Genomic DNA, 14,116 nt, shown 5'->3' on the forward strand with positions numbered 1-14,116 from the left:
GCATCCTATCCAGATGCTCTTCTTAAGACTACAAGAAACTGGAGTCGATAACACATACCAGTTTGTCACACAAACCAGCCTCCCATCTACTAACTCCATGTCTACTTCCCACTGCCTCAGGAAAGCAACCAGCACAATCAAAGACCCCTCCCATCCTGGTCATACTCTCTTTTACCCTCTTCGGCTGGGCAGAAGATATAAAAGTTTGAACACACATATGAACAGATTCAAGAATAGCTTCTTCCCCATGTTATCAGACAATTGAACAGGCCTCTCAAATGTTAACTCTAATTATTCTCTCTACACCTTCTCAGCACAATATTCTGCACACTGTGTAGCATGCAAAAAAAAAAATTTCCCTGTATCTCAGTGCACGTGACAACAATAAATCAAACTCAAACTCTGGGGAAACTGCAGACTGAACACACTCATGAGTAGGTTCAGGAAGAGCTTCTTTCCGGCTTATCAAACTGTTGAATGGACTATAGCCTCAAATAATGTAATCTGCAGTGTAACCTGCCTGCCTCTAAGTCTCTTGATCTGTACATCCTTTGCTTGTTGTGATCTGCCTGTACCGCTTATAAACAAAGCTTTTCACTGTATTTTGGTACACGACAATAAATCAGATATAGATCATAGAAGCCCTACAGTGTGTAAACAGGCCCTTTGGCCCAACACATCCAGTGACACTCAAAGCAACCCACCCAGACCCATCCCCCTATAACCCACCTAATCTACGCATCCCTGAACACGACAGGCAATTTAGCATGGCCAATCTACCTAGCCTGCAAATCTTTGGATAGTGGGAAGAAACCAGAGCATTCGGAGGAAACCCACACAGACACGGGGAGAACACGCAAACTCCACACAGTCACCCGAGGGTGGAATTGAACCCGGGTTCCTGGCGGTGTGAGGCAGCAGTGCTAACCACTGAATCATCGTGTCGCCCTTCGAGTTTGGAAAGTTATTTCTAAGATATATCAGTTTAGGAATTTCCCCTTTATATCATAAAGCTATTTGAGAAAACTGACAGAAGAAACCAGGAAATTTTAGAACAGATAGTCTAATCTCAGTGGGTCCCTTAATAAAACAAGTCAGGCCACTGTGTTCGAGCACTTAGAGATTAAAGGTCAACATGAATTTATAAATGAGTCCAATGAACTTTTTAAAGAAGTTACTGTACAGTGGTAGGGAGGAAAATGTCTACTAATGTAGCTTTATGGGTTTCCAGAAGGCATTCCACTCGGTTCCAAGGTATTGTTGGTAAAATTGAAATTCATGGAATTGAAAGCAAATTATTGATCTGCTCAGAAGGTTGGTTAGGCAGTGGAATGGTAGAGATCAGAAGTTATATACACACACAAAAATTGGAAGGAAGACACCTGTCCTACAAGGAACTACTCCAGGATTCAACTATACTTGCAAATTAAATCATGTGCAACATAAGTCGGTCCAAATACACCAATGATACACCTTGGCAGCATAGTTAGTAATGCAGACAAAATTGCAAAGTGACACGGATGAAACTGTGACTTGGCAAATGTATTTGAATGTAGACATTATTTTGGACCATAATAAATCAAATTAGATTTGTTTTATATTGCGAAAATCCAGGAAATGTTGTGGTCCAGAGATGCAGGGCTCAAACATTTCCTACTGATTTCTCTTATACTTGCCTCAAACCTATTTAAATTCTAGCTTCTTTCAGTTCCGATGAAAGATTATAGACCTGAAATATGAACTTTGTTTCTCTCTCCACATATTCTACCAGCATTGCTTTTTCTGCTGTATTTTGCTTTGGTTAGATGACAATTTAATCTTAAAGTGCTGTTATTTTGTAATAGTTATCTTAGTGTTTAGGATTCTAGCCAGGAATTCAAAACAATTCATCTTTGTCAGAATCCATTCTCACCTCAATAAATATCAAGAAAGGAACTTCATCTTCCACGCTCCTATTGATGGGACTGCTAAGAATATTAGAATCAGGACCATGCAGTAGCACCCATGAGTTAGTGGAACTATTACACCACCCCCCAAGCCCAAGTTCTGAACCACCATCTGAGCCCCGGCCAGTCCTTAACTTAATTCCACTCTCTGAAGTCACTGCTGCCTTTTCAGTGCAGATGCAGATTGAGAAACAAAATAGCAGAAACACGTCCCATGTCAGTCTCCCATCCTCCGCCATCTCATTTTGGCAATCGTTTACACTGCCATACAAAAGGAGCCTTGTCTCAGCCAGTAAACCGGCTTGGCATTGCTTTTGTTAAAGAAACACTGCCCTTAATCTCAGCTGGTGAGAAAACCGACCTTGCCCCCTCATTCGGCACCCACCCCCAAATAAAAGGTCAATGAACATTTCAAAAGATGGCATTTAACTCTTCCTCTTTAATGTGGCGCCAACACATTTCTCGTCAGGAGGAACTCACAGGCTCTTTTGATATCCTTCGAGACTAGTTCAGGGAACGAGGAAGGGGGGTGGGGGAAGAAAAGAGAGCAAGCAGCAAGGATTTTGTTTAAAAGGCATTTTGACGACTTTGACAAAACAGAAAAAGCAAAGAAAGGGTCAGGCTTCTTTAGTCAGAGCGACTGTTATTTCAAGCAAATGAGAGATCCCACAACCAAAGCATTCAATGTTCCAACAACTGGATGGGGATGTCAATATGATTGGCACTCGTATGAAAAAGCAACAACAAATCATGTTCCAGATCAGCTTTCAGAAAGCTGCTCAAACTAGATTTCACACTGTTAGCAATATCTTCATTCACTTATCTCCTTCAATAAACTTTTAAAGAAATCTGCTAGCTCAATGCAGACCTGATATTTTCATATCTTTGAAGGCCATTAAGTTGGAAGAAAGATGAAAAATTACAAAGGGGTGAGAAGGTGCTATCTGTAACTCTGGACCCTTATAGGTTTAAGTTAGATCCCAAGTAATCTTTCCACATGAACCTTCAAAGAGAGGGCAAGAAAAATAACTCCAGTAAGGTCAGTGTCCCCTCCCTAAGTCACCCTTTATTTGCATGTGCACAGTACATGGACTCTGACCAGCTAGCTCAGAGCACATCCCTAGAGCGAGGAGATTCCTGTTTCTATCTGTCAGCTAGGACTGATTGGCCCTGGTTAACAGCCCTAATAGGGAACTCATACTCAAATGAGATCCACCTCGTCAACCATGTTCCAAACAGTACAAGATTCACTACTTCACAGGAATAACTCCAAATGGGGGACCACACTGCATATGCAAGTCCTGGCACTATAAGTAGGCTACTTGGTCAATCAAATCTGTTCTGACATGAGACGTCATGGCTGAGCTGATAAACCTCAATTCCACTTTTCCACTTTATTCTTCATCCATACAAATTAAAATCTAAATTCTAAAAACTAATTCTAAACATTTGTCTAAACTCCAAGGAGTATGAGACCCAACCTTATTACCCTCTCCATACTCAGGAATAATCTAGTGCAGCTTCCCTGGCCTGCCTCCACTCCCAGTATACCTTTCCTTAGATAAGGGGACCAAAGCAGTTCACAGTGTTTGGAGTGTGGTCTAAATTGTGACTTGTACAGGTTTAGCAAGGATTCCCTACTTTTATACTCCATTCCCCTTGAATAACAGAATTAAGACACAGAAAGCCATTTGGCCCCACGTGCCTGTATCGATTCTATTCCCTTGTGCCAATCTCCTTTCCTTCCCCCATATCCCTGCTCACCATTTCTAGCCACGTAACCAACCAATGTCCTCTTGAATGCCTTAAATGAACCCGCCTTCGCCACATATCCAGGCAGCATATTCCACACCGTAACTACTCACCATGAGAAAAACTGTGTTCTTAAATCATCCTTGATTCTTGTGTATCACTTTACATCAATGCCCTCTTATTTTGGTTGCTTTTACAACTGCAACAAGATCTGGACAATATCCACGATTGCGCTGCCAAGTAGCAAGTAACATACAAATGCCACATCACTTCCAATAGCGACAATCTAATCAGTGCCCTTTGGCATTCGACGATGTTACCATCACTACAAACATCCTTCAGTTACCACTGACTAGGAACTCATCAGGCCTACCCACATAAACAAGTAGCTACAACAGCAAGTCAGAGGCTAGGAATACAGTAGCAAGTAACTCACCTCCTGACTCCCCAAAGCCTATCCATTCAAAAGGCACAAATTAGGAGAGTGACAGACCACTTGCTTTCTGCCTGGATGAGTACAGTTCCAACAACATTCAAGAAGCTTCACACCGACCAGGATAAAGTAGTCCGCTTGACTGGCAACACATCCACAAGCATCCACTCCCTCCACACCCGATGGTCAGTAGCAGCAGCGTCTACTTTCTAGTCGGTGCACTGCATCTAATTCCAGTGATCCTCAATCAGCGCCTTGCAAATCCACAACCATTTCCATCTAGAAAGGCAAGAATAGCAGATACATGGGAACATCATCACCCACAAGTTCCCCCACAAGCCACTCACCATCCTGACTTGGAAACACATTGCTGTTCTTTCACTGTCACTGGGTCAAAATCCCCAAAGGCTTTGTGTCTACCCACAGCACATGGATTGGGGTGGTTCAAGAAGGCAGCTCACCACCACCTTCTAAAGGGCAGCTAGGGTTGGGCAATTAATTATGGCCAGTCAGTGATGCCCACGTCCCAGTGAACCAAAAGGGGAACAACGTCTCTCTATCTACTTTATCCAGCCCCCTATTCCTGATTTTGTACTCCCTACTTAATACGCTCTTTCAATATTCTTCTGACTGAAGTGCATCACCTTACTCTTCAGGAAATAAATGACAACAGGTAACTTGCTGTCGCTATTCCACACTGTCAGAAGTCACTTACCACCAGGTTATAGTCCAACAGGTTTATTTACAATGTCGAGATTTCAGAGTGCCACTCCATCATCAGGTGAAGTCACCGCAGTCCAACACTGGCACCTCCACATCATGTTACTCACAGGACATGGATGCCATCTTTTTGTGATTTATGCATGAGGATTCCCTAATCCCTTTGTTTTGGAGTCTTTCTCAGTTTAAATAATAGAGATTTTCTGTACATCCTGCTAAAGTGTACACCCTTCCAACTTCCCCCTGGCAGGGAGGAAGGTGAGAAGAGGTGTTCATGACAAGCATCATCGAACTCTTACGTGCTTCTGAGAAAGATCACTGCAGTCTGCTCAGTCCAGAACGGAGACTGGATCCACAGGTTTCAGGAAACATGACCCCTTACTAGGTATAACCACATCTCTTAGAAATGTCCCTGACAGCTTCTGGCAAAACAATAATGGAGTGGGCATTTGGGTGTTGATGTAAGTCAAAGATGGTATGTTGCCCAATCACTCAATTTCCACTCTCTAAATATAACCACAGAATCTTTTATGTCCACCTGAACTACAGGAATGGCCAGATGATTCCACCATTTAGGTTCTCCGTGAAGGTCGAAGATCGAATTGCTTCAGTACTCGCTCTCGTCACCATTTCAGAATACAACTCACCAATTGAGCCAAACCTGTTATGTAATTGTTCAGTGACATTTGGCTCCGATTAGTTACACTGCCACTTTCTATCAATTGAGGGAGCAGCTTAACTGCCCCAGGGAAGTTTCAATTTAAAGCATGCAGCTGAATGAAGATATCTTTCAAGACAACAATTGCAGCAGCCTCTTTGTACCTTCCTATTCAGAGGAACTTGACATTTTATTTAAAATATGACATTTCAACTCTAACAGTTGCACCAGACAGGCCTAGCTCCTCTACACCTTTATGGGCAGGTTTCACTCTACTCATATGGGTAAGGACTATTGTGTAGGGAAATTAGTAATTTGGTGTAATACTCTTTCGTAAGAACAAATTAATGTTGTAGTGTCCACAGTATGACACGTATTCCACAGAATGGCCTTCATTAGCATTATCAATGTTTTCTTTCATGCTTACTATTACAGATCTCAAAAAGCACATTACATTCTGAAAGTCCCAGGAAATTACAACTATGGATCAGCCCTGCTCAGTCAGTTTGAGTTTTCTTTAAATTCATTCATTCATGGGAGTGGGCGTCATGGGCTAGCTAGTATATGTTTCCTATCCCAGTCACCCGTGAGAAGGTGATGGTGAGCTGCCTCCTTGAATCAAGTTGTCCATCTTCAGTAGGCAGGGATACTATTCCTTGTCAAAGTGTTGAAGGAGCTGCCCCCATTCAGGCAAGTGGGGAGTATTTCATCATACTCCTGACTAGTACCTTGTAGATGGTGGACATGTTTTGGGGAGGCAGGAGGTGATTACCCAACTCCAGGATTTCCAGCCTCTGACCTGCTCTTGTAGTCATTGTACTTATGTAACTAGTTTAGTTCCATTTCTGATCATTGGTAACCCCCAAGATATTGATAGTAAGGAATTCAGAAATATTAACACCATTGAATGTCATGGGACAATGGTATGATTTTCTCTCTTGTTGGACATGGTAATTGCCTGGTATTTGTGAAACACAAATGACACTTGCTATTTGTCAATCCAAACCTGGATACAAGATGTCTTGCCGTATTTTGACACAAACTTCTTCAGCACCTGAGGAGCTACAAATGATGTTGAACATTGAGCAATCAGCAAACATCCTTACGTCTGTCTTGACATTGGAGGGAAAGCTTTTGATGAGACAGCTGAAGATGGTTGGACCTATGTCCTTATCCTATGAAACAGGGTACTTGTAATACAGTGGTAGTGTCCCTACTTCTGAGCCAGGAGGCCTGGGTTCAAGTCCCACCTGCTCAAGAGGTGTGTGATGACATCTCTGATCAGGTTGATTAGAAAACATCTATCCTAAGGAACATCCATATTTAAAACAGGTAGTCACTTCTATCAACTCAATAGCCATTAACCATATGCATTAACTTCAAGTCCAAACCACCCATTACAGCACTGCAAGTGTTAATTTATTTCAGGCATATATAGATTAGATTAGATTCCCTACAGTGTGGAAACAGGCCCTTCGGCCCAACAAGTCCACACCACCCCTTGCAGCATCCCACCCAGACCCATCCCCTTGTAACCCACCTAATCTACACATCCCTGAACACTATGGGCAATTTAGAATGGCCGATCCACCTAGCCTGCACACGTCTGGACTGTGGGAGGAAACCCACGCAGACACGGGGAGAATGTGCAAACTCCACACAGACAGTCACCTGAGGCTAGAATCGAACCTGGCTCCCTGGCGCTGTGAGGCTGCAGTGCTAACCACTGAGCCACCGTGCCACCTATAGGTATGGTTACACTTCTGCCCACAACTGATATCTGACCAAACTGTGACTGTTGTTCTTTTCTTATGCCTTTTGTTACTCCCAGAACCAAAGTCAAGGAAATTTGCCAAATTAAGGCGAAAGCACTTAAACCTAGTTAAATTGCACTGAATGACAGCAGCAGATACATAGGAACATCACCTCCTGCAAGTCCCCCTCGAAGCCACTCACCACCATGACTTGAAAATATTATCACCATTTTTTAAGTGTCGTTGGGTCAAAATGCTGGAATTCCCTCCCTAACAGCACTGTGGGCCTACCTATGATACAGGGACTACAGCAGTTCAAGAAGACAGCGCATTACCAACTTCTCAAGGTAGCCTGAGAAAGGCAATAAATGGTGGCCCATCCAACAATGCCAACATCCTATGAGTGAATTTTCAAAAAGCAGCCCCTTGGTCTAGACTAATGGATCCATTTTGGTCTTGATAGCTTCAGCAAATTCTGTAGGTTGTACCATCCCAAATGAAGAATGCTTTTTTTTGTACATTCATCGTATACAAGTTCTGTTCAAACATACAAAATATTTAAATTCTACTTTATCATAAGCACATCATAAATAGGAAGTGAATCTGTGCCATAAGTTCTGGGCTAATTCAGAAGTATCATACAAACTTGCAAAAAAATACAAGATGAAATCTTGCCGTTTATACGGACAATATTTTCATGAACCTATGAATGATGGTTTATCATCCGCTCTTTCAATCAGAATGATCTGGCTACAGAAATAATAGCTATTGTGGTCTTTACCAGCAGAATCAACTGGAAGATGCTAAGTCCAAAGTAGATGTGATGCATGTTAAACAATCCAATAATACTATTTAAAACAGGAGGCGGGGACTCTCCCCTGTGATCTATTCAACGTTTAACCATAAAATAATACGAAAAAGCTGTCAAAGATGTAAAATGCTTCGAAATGCCATGGTGTTGTGAAAGATGGTAGTTGTGTCACAATGTATTGTTTTACTTTTATTACTTCAGTGTTGCTTATTCTAGCAATATCCAGGCTCTACAGATCCATAAAATACAAAGGATAAAATTTCACTTCATTTTTTTTGGAAATCTCAGCATGTGGTCGTATGGGGATTAATTTCTGTTGTCGAGGAATAATGACAGTTTCTGGCTAACACATATTTATACTGAAAAGACCAATGTGACTAGCTAACACTGCCCTCTCCTGACTTGAGCTAGTAGTGACACTAGCCAGAATAATGTCCAACAAAATCTGCTCCTAAAGTGACAGAGCAAGGGTGAGTTAATTGCAATTCAAACAGAACTCCACAACAGGCAACCTGGGCCAGTTCATTTTCAATATCAATATAATCCTCCAAGCCTCTCTCCCTCACATTTTCAATTTCATTCTCCCTGGGCTATTCTCCTCAATTACTCCATGGAGGAAGTTCCACACACCATGCACTGAGTTAAAAGGGTTTCTCCTGAATTCCTTGTTACATTTTGTCACAAGCCCAAATAAGACCTTCAAATTTACATTACAATCTGTTTAGTTTATTGTTTTAAAGATGGTGAGCAATATTTGAAATCGCAGATATTTACCTCGACAGCAAAGCCGCAAGATGATATTCTTTTGGGAAAAAAAACAAAAACAGAAGGATACAAGGTTGATTGTGAACGTTCATGGTGTTATTAGAGATTTTGTGCTCTTAAATAGAGAAAACAATTGAGAGAAGGGAGAGTGAAGAAGCTCATAACAAACAGTAGTTTTGCCATTATGAGCAATCTCCAGGCAGTCAGTTCTCTCTCCATCATGTCTTCACAGATGCTGCCAGGCCTGCTGGAGCTTTTCCAGAAACTTCTATTTTTGTTCCAGCAGTCAGGGTTTAGGAGAAATCCTGAGATGGTTACAAGTTAGTGAGGTGATGACTCCTGAAGCAGAAAACAGTGTGGGGTATCAGACAGGAAGACATCCTAAAAGGCTGATAAGACTTCAGTTTAGAGTACCCATGCCGAGTAATAATTAAGCTGAGTTTGCAGCTTGTTTTAATGGTTTCTGGGAGAGACATTAACTGACAAAAATAGCTTTGAGCGAATATGTAACATTTGCTGGAAGGGAAACACATTAGAACTTGTTGCTCAGGTGACAAGGAGACAGCTGATTCTTCAGAGGTTTGATTAAGAGCATTGATGAGATAAAGGGAATGAATCTTTCTTTCTGATTTTGTGTCCCTTCTTGCATATAATAAAATTTGATGCTCTTTTGTTAAAAGTACATTGGTTGCCATTTGGTAGTTTCGTGACCGACCACCATGACAAACAAAAACAGTTGATCACTCGAGACAAGCCAGAATTCAGAATGGAACCTGGCTAGTATTACATTAGCTGGGGTGACAAGAACTCCAGAGATAAAATAATATCTAATACATGCACACAATTTATATATTAACCACACAGCCTTTACTCTAAACAGTCAGAATTAACAAGAGGAAGATATGGGTGAACAGATATATCGTGATGGCAGCTGCAGTCAAGGCAAATCCCAGCCTTGTCAGTTATCCAACCTCCAGTATTAATGAAATTGTGGGTCACCAAAACTCATTAAAAGTTTCACGTTTTTACAGCGGATTCCCATTCTTCACTTTAAGAATTGGATTTTATTGTCACATGTAATCAAGTACAAGGATACTGGAGTACAGTAAAAAAAAGTGTCCAAAGTCACTATTCTCCAGTGCCATCTTAACATACAAAAGGTTCCTAGGTTCAAAATCCTAGGTATAAAGTTGAAAATAAAGAAATCAAGTCAGAAGTTTAATGTCACAGTTCTTCTCAAGTGCTTAGCTGTGGATCTGGGTTCTTCCACCCCGATGCTGAGACCATCACAAGCACGAGGCCTCTGTTGCACTGCTGCTGCAGAACCATGTTGTCATTCTTCAGTGCCATCGTGCCTCCACCGATGACGTTGCAACCACCAGGCCATGCTGAGTCAATCTTGGCAATGCAGCCACCACTGAAGATGCCAGTTCCTCTCCAGAGAAGGTAAGCAAGGTTAAAAGTCAGAGAAAAAAAAACAGCAACAGAATAGAAAAGTCCACACTGGGCTTTGACTTGGGTCTGCGCTGGCTCAATTCATCACCACTGATGCAGTTCGAGGGCAAGAGGCATGTGAAAAGGAAAATGAATAAATGAGAGCAAAACAAAAAAGAAAAGAAACGGACACCTAGTCATGGACTCTCTTGGAAGCCAATCCGTCAGGTATTGCCTCAACAACAGCTCATGTGCTGGTTGTTCAAATGTTTTCCTTTACATTCCACTTGCTTCCTCAGGCCATACTTCTGAACCCATTCAAAGGTTATAATACCAACTCTGTCACGCAGTTAGCTTCACCAAAGTGGTGCTGTCCCAGTTTTCCCAGAGCTCCCATGTTTCTCCGATACATGAAGAAATTACTGCTTGTACCCTTCTTTTGGTCCCACTCTTAGCCGCACTGAACAATGAATGGTTCATTCAAAGCTTCTTCTGAGTCCTAAGCCAACACAGAATCATCAGCTTTCTGCTGGGTCCTCAACCGCTCAAATCCAACTGCCTGGAGATTGTTATTGGCAGCAACTTTTCACAACAGAACCTCTTTATGAAGTAACTCCTCAATCTACTCTTCTCTTAAGGATTTTGACCAGCTTCCTCAATTTTTCCTATTAATTAGCTTGTGTTATTATATGAACATATGTCTAACTCAAACTTCCTGTACATCAGCCGAAGGTCCATAATAAGAGACTCTGCTGTAAGGTAGAGCTTTGTTCCTTGTTCCAGTGGTTCGAAGTAAAAACCACAACCATAGGATGTAATGTAGTATATTGTGACAAGAAGACAGCAGTAGGCAGAGCATTTACTCTGCGTGTTTGAAGATTAGCATCTTAAAAGTCAGTGACTGCAGTTTCAGCGAGAAAAAGAAGGCAACGCTGATATGGGTATAGTTGCTTGGAAGAAGAACTATAGGGAGACTGACTACTGCATCTGTGGTGGCAAGGTAATAATGGGGCCTTGCAGGATGTGTGCAGTAGACCACCTTATGAAAACCAATTATACGTAGATTTGAAACAGGGCGAGAAGAAAATCCTTTAAATCCGACAAGTTTTTAAAGGTAGAAGTCGTGTTTTTCTTCAACATTATGCACAAAACAAAAAAGATATTTTTGTTCTATACCATTCTGCAAGGAAACGCCTCAGGTAGATTTTGATTCTTGATAGCATAAGTCAAGTGCTTGCGTATCAGTAACCCACCTTCCATTCCTTCCAAGTTTTAATCAGGCCTTGGTTCAATATTTCTCCCTAAAGACATCATCTCTGACAGCAGTGCACACCCTCAGTACTACAATGAACAGTTGAAATGAGGTGAAGTGAGAGTGACAGCCCTTGAGGCCATATTTGATCAAGTATCATGGAGCCCTATCAAAACTGCTATCAATGGGTATCGGGGGAAAACTCTCCAGTGGTAGAAGTCATTCCTGACACATAGGAAGATGGTCGAGGTTGAATAAGTCATGTCCTGACTGCCATAAGCCAGTGCACCATCTACAAGGTACAGGTCAGAAATGTGATGGAATACTTCGCACTGACCTGGATGAGTGGACCTCCAACTACACTCAAGAAGCTTGACACCACCCAGGACAAAGCAGCTCACTTGATTGGCACTACATCCACAAGCATCCACTTCCTTCACCACCAACACTCAGTGGTAGCAGTGTGTACTATCTACAAGATGCACCGCATAAATTCACCAAAGATCCTCAGAAAGCACCTTCCAAACCCACAGCCATTTCCATCTAGAAGGACAAGGGCAGTAGATATATGGGAACACCACCATTTCCAAGTTCCCCTCCAAGTGACTCACCAATCTGATTTGGAAATATATCACTGTTCCTTCGATGTCATTGGGTCAAAATCCTGGAATTCCCTCCCTAACGGCATTGTGGGTCAACCCACAGAAAATGGGCTGCAGTGGTTCAAGGAGGCAGCTCACTACCAGTATCTCAAGGGCAAGGAGGGACAGGAATTAAATGCTGGCTAACCAACAATGCCACATCCCACAAATGAATTTTTTAAAATATAACTCCACAGAACAGAGGGTTCAGAGGAGATTTACCAGGATGCTGCCTGGACTGGAGTGCTCATCTTACGAAGAGAGGTTGACTGAGCTCGGACTTTTCTCATTGGAGAAAAGGAGGAGGAGAGGGGACCTAATTGAGGTATACAAGATATTGAGAGGCATAGTTAGAGTTGATAGCCAGAGACTATTTCCCAGGGCAGAAATGGCTAACACGAGGGGTCATAGTTTTAAGCTGGTTGGAAGAAAGTATAGAGGGGATGTCAGAAGCGGGTTCTTTACACAGAGTTGAGAGAGCATGGAATGCGTTGCCAGCAGCAGTTGTGGAAGCAAGGTCATTGGGGACATTTGAGAGACTGCTGGACATGCATATGGTCACAGAAATTTGAGGGTGCATACATGAGGATCAATGGTCGGCACAACATTGTGGGCTGAAGGGCCTGTTCTGTGCTGTACTGTTCTATGTTCTAGAGGCCAGTATTCCTTCACCAAGTCACCCCTCATTTACACACGGAAAGTCCTTGACGCTGATCCAGCTCTGAAAGAATAGGACATCTGACATTACAGTTTATATGGGTCAGCCAGGGCTCCCTAATTGGATCAGATTAACAGCCCCAGTCGGGGAACTCATACTCTATGACGGTCACCAGACTGACCTTGTTATAATCACTACAGGGGCCATCTCAAAAACTTTTGGAAAATCCAAACATAATACATTTATTCCCTTTATCAATTATAAATTCTCCTAAATTGTTTTTAATAGGCCTACATTAATCTAAGCCAAATATTTCATTTATCACATACCTGTAGAAGCTTTTACATTCCATTCTCTTGTGCTTTGTTAGGTTGAATTCATTTTTTCTTATCAGTTTTTTGGCCTTGTCTTGCTGTATTTTAAGAGCTTCTTAAAACATCAAAATTATTTCTATTTCTGGCCATTTAAAGCTTTTTCTTTTAGTCTTGTACAATCCTTAATTTCCTTTGTCGGTCAAGACTGACTGATTTTTTTTTGTGTTTCTTGTAATTATAGATGGTGAACATACACTGGGAACAAAAACAGCAAGTTACTTGCTGCAGAGTTCCCAGCCTCTGACCGGCTTTTGTAGCCTCAGTTTTTATATGGTAGTCTAATTTAACTTATGGTTAATGGTAACCCCAGTGAAAGATTCAACGATGATAATGCCAATGAGTGGCATGGGACATTGGGTGGATTGTATCTTGCTTGAGAAAATCATCGCCTGTCACTAGTATGCTACAAATATACTACTAATCACTAGCCAGCCCATGGCTCAAGGGTGTTCGAGTCTTGCTACACATGGGTACAGGATGCTCTAGTATGGAGGGTCATGAATGGTGCTGAGCATTGTTCAGTACACAGCGAATGTCTGACCCTATGATAGAGGTTGTTGATGAAGCAGCTGAAGATTGTTAGGAAGGGTTCTTGTGGCACAGTGGTAACATCCCTACCTATAAACAAGGAAGCCCAGGTTAAATCCCACCAGCTCCAACAGTGAAACATAGTATGTCTGTACATGTTGATTAAAAATACCTATTCCAAGTGACCTGTGCAATCTTGTTCTGGAGCTGAGATGATTAACTTCCAATAGCCACAAGAATCTTCCTTTGCGACAGATAAGATTCCAACCAGCAAAGAGTTTTCCTCGGAGATAGGAAGAACTAGAGTGAGAGACAACACAACGTGGAGCTGGATGAACACAGCAGGTCAGGCAGCATCCGAGGAGCAGAAAAGTTGATGTTTTGGGTTGG

The 14,116-nt window shown here is 42.0% G+C and overlaps 1 protein-coding gene across 7 annotated transcripts in view; it reads right to left on the reverse strand.

The window, feature by feature from the left end:
* The window catches only part of LOC125454335 (ATP-binding cassette sub-family B member 6-like), a 221,157-nt gene that overhangs the window by 153,295 nt on the left and 53,746 nt on the right, over nt 1-14,116 (reverse strand). The window lies entirely within an intron of this gene.

The sequence above is a fragment of the Stegostoma tigrinum genome, chromosome 7, assembly GCF_030684315.1.
Source record: "Stegostoma tigrinum isolate sSteTig4 chromosome 7, sSteTig4.hap1, whole genome shotgun sequence".
In the NCBI taxonomy this organism is placed as follows: Eukaryota; Metazoa; Chordata; class Chondrichthyes; order Orectolobiformes; family Stegostomatidae; genus Stegostoma; species Stegostoma tigrinum.